This window comes from Sus scrofa, chromosome 1, assembly GCF_054392235.1.
Source record: "Sus scrofa isolate SSC_HxYL_T2T_F1_AM1 chromosome 1, Sscrofa_HxYL_maternal_Yorkshire_Landrace_v2.0, whole genome shotgun sequence".
Taxonomy (NCBI): domain Eukaryota; kingdom Metazoa; phylum Chordata; class Mammalia; order Artiodactyla; family Suidae; genus Sus; species Sus scrofa.
The window spans coordinates 225,208,192-225,211,974 of NC_139383.1; the positions used below are offsets into that span (position 1 = coordinate 225,208,192).

At 38.0% G+C, this 3,783-nt stretch overlaps 1 non-coding gene across 1 annotated transcript; it reads left to right on the forward strand.

Annotated features, from left to right (window-relative positions):
- Positions 1-619: 619 nt before the first annotated feature.
- Positions 620-726, forward strand: LOC146407027 (U6 spliceosomal RNA). The gene has a single exon (XR_014833053.1). It is a non-coding gene; the product is annotated as a U6 spliceosomal RNA (small nuclear RNA).
- The last annotated feature ends 3,057 nt before the right edge of the window (positions 727-3,783 follow it).

The window sequence follows — 3,783 nt, forward strand, 5'->3', positions numbered from 1 at the left end:
CCATGGGAAAAAAGTAAAAATATTTAGTACAGAATGTTTGCCCATTAAAAGTTCATAGCACAGCAGGGAGTTTCTGTTGTGGTACAGTGGGTTAAGAATCCAACCAGTATCCTTGAGGATGAGGGTTCAATCCCTGGCTTCACTCAGTGGGGTAAGGATCCAGCATTCAAGCTGCAGTGCAGGTCACAGATGCTACACAGATCCAGCATTGCTGCGGCTGTAGTGTTTTCCATCAGCTGCAGCTCCAATTTGACCCCTAGCCTGGAAACTTCCATATGCTATAGGTGTGGCCCTAAAAATGAAGGAAAAAAAAAAAAAAGGGTGCAGCCCCATCAAAACTTCATAGATTTCCCTGAAGGAGAGTTTATTTATTTCTTTATTCATTCAGTGATGAAAAAACTATTGGACACTAACTATATACCGACATTGTGTTGCTGGTCTTTAGAGATAGCTAGAGATAGAGACAGAGATAGAGATAGATGGAGATAGATCAGATCCCTCCCTACTCTCATGGGACAAACATATCTAGTGGGAAGCAATCTATAGTAATAAAATTCATGCTCCTTCACAACTTGGATTAAAGGAAGTATCTTCAGGACGAAAAAGAATAGCATATGCAGTGCTCGCTTCGGCAGCACATATACTAAAGCTGAAATGATACAGAGAAGATTAGCATGGCCCCTGCGCAAGAATGATATGCAAATTCGTGAAGCGTTCCCTATTTTTTACAACTTTCAGAATGGGAGAAAATAGTTTCAAATGATGCAACTGACAAGGGCTTAATCTCTACAATATATAAGCAACTTATACAACCCAACAACAAAAAAACCAGTCAATCAATGGAAAAATGGGCAAAAGACCTGAATAGACTGTTCTCCAAGGAAGATATACAGATGGCCAGCAAACACATGAAAAAATGCTCAACATCGCTGATTATAAGAGAAATGCAAATCAAAACTACCATGAGATACCACCTCACACCAGTCAGAATGGCCATCATTAATAAATCCACAAATAACAAGTGCTGGAGGGGCTGTGGAGAAAAGGGAACCCTCCTGCACTGCTGGTGGGAATGTAAACTGGTACAGCCACTATGGAGAACAGTTTGGAGATACCTTAGAAATCTATACATAGAACTTCCATATGACCCCGCAATCCCACTCTTGGGCATATACATCTGGACAAAACTCTACTTAAAAGAGACACATGCACCCGCATGTTCATTGCAGCCCTCTTCACAATAGCCAGGACATGGAAACAACCCAAATGTCCATCGACAGATAATTGGATTGGGAAGAGGTGGTATATATACACAATGGAATACTACTCAGCCATAAAAAAGAATGACATAATGCCATTTGCAGCAACATGGATGGAACTAGAGACTCTCATCCTGAGTGAAATGAGCCAGAAAGACAAAGACAAATACCATATGATATCACTTATAACTGGAATCTAATATCCAGCACAAATGAACATCTCCTCAGAAAAGAAAATCATGGACTTGCAGAAAAGACTTGTGGCTGCCTGATGGGAGGGGGAGGGAGTGGGAGGGATCGGGAGCTTGGGCTTATCAGACACAACTTAGAATAGATTTACAAGGAGATCCTGCTGAATAGCACTGAGAACTATGTCTAGATACTCATGTTACAACTGAACAAAGGGTGGGAAAAAATGTAAAGTACACATGTAAGAATAACTTAATCCCCTTGCTGTACAGTGGGAAAAAAAAAAAAGAATAGTGTACGCAAATATCCAGGAAAAGAGGGAACTTATTGAGTGAAACGGGAATATGTTAGGACATCAGATTAAAGAAGAATGAAGTGAGAGATCATATAAGGAGTTTTGGCCACCTTAAGGAGTTTTGTTTTTATCCTACGGGCAGTAGGACACATTGATGGGTGTAAAGCAGTGGGGGTTCCTGACTGGATTTGGGTTTTTGAAAATATCAAGTTGACTGAAGTATAGAGAAGGAATTAAAGTAGCACCAGATTGAGTTCAGGGGACAATTAAGCATTACTGGAGTGATCTAGACTAGGTATTGGTTGTAATAAAAATGGAATCCAGTTGGACAGATTAAGAGAGATCTGAGAGAGAAAATCAATAAGATTTGGTAGTAGAAATCAATTTTTAGTAATTAGTTCAATTGCAACAGAACTAAGAAAAATCTGGACAGACAATTTTGATTTCAATGTCCATAGTCATTCCTTTCTGCATTTTGTTCCTACTCGGTGGCAATTTTTCCTTTGGTTTCCTTTAGTTTCTAAATTCAGGAATTCTCAACTTGTTCAAACACATACATATACACACACTCAAGCACATGCACACACATATACACACTCTAACATTTCCTCAGAATTTTATAATAATTTATACTCACTTATAAAATATTGTGATAAGGATGAATACTTTGCTCCTCCTAAGGCTATCTGCTCTTTCAAGAGGAGTTTATTGGTGTGGGTGCACTATGAGGTTCCCAAAGGTACTCCATTTCTACATCAGAAACAATCTTGTCACCCAGGAGATATTTGGGAAAACCTGAGGACACTTTTGTTTGTCATAAGTATAAAGGAGTGACCACTGGCATCTAATCAAGACAAGCAGGGGATACTGGCAAACATTTTACAATATACAGGACAGCCACCCACAACAAAGAATCATCTGGTCCAAAATGTCAACAGTGCCAAGCATGAGAAATCTTATACTACATGTCAAATCCTCATAAGGTTGGTCCAACTAAAGCAATACCACGGGAACTATCTCTAATGTTTTATATATCCTTGTATTTTTAAAAAATAAATGAACAAAAAGACAAGAAAAATACAGAACTGGAAATTTGGCATATCAAGATGCTACTCTGGACTTTTCAAAACAAATCAAAATGGGAGCAGGGTGGTGGGAGAAAGATTCAGTAATTAAAATATTTATGAATTAGAGGCAACAGAAAACACAGCCAGAGAAAAGTATAATTTAGTGCCTAATCAACTAGCTGATTGAATTTTCCATGAGATTAAGTTTGAGGCCCAAATGGATTACAGTGGTGGTTGTGGGCACAGACTTGAACAACAGTCAGTCATATATGAGGCTGTGGAGGTGGGGAGATTTCAAATATTTTAAAGCTTCTGTAATTAATTCAATGAATTATAACAATAGGGGCGAGGAATAAAACTCCTTAACACAAGGCAACTCCAAGGAAAAATTGGCAGATAATTCTTATCTCATCCTGTTGTGCTTGTGGATTGCAGCACATATGGTCTTACACCAGGGGTTGTAGAACAGTGAAAGATTCTAACACCATATGTGTGGAAATCCTGCACCTTGCAGAGAGTGAAGGATCAGGGAAAGCTTGTCCTTGAATCCTGGACCTTTATGACCATTTTCTTCCTGGCTCAATATCAGATTTTGTCCTCTCCATATGGTATTTTTAATGTATTGTACTTCATCTTTAATGCAGTTTTCTTGGGGATTTTAATTGCTATTTCCAATACTCATTTCATTCCTGTAAATACAGAGGAAATAGATTTGCTTCTCTTTCAATAATACAAAAGGAAAATACCCAGCATGAACAGAACTTATAGTCTTCCAATGTAAGATCTGCAGTGTAACAAATATACACGCCTGTATGCATATGCACATCTTTAAAATTCTATATTAAGATTTCTAGGGGTTTGCTGTAAGAAAATACATTAAAAGAGTATTGTTATTTATCTAATTGAGAGCTGTGTATTTGGAAAGGATAATTTTCTATCATTAGAAAACTCTCATTATTCTTCCTTTTCACAT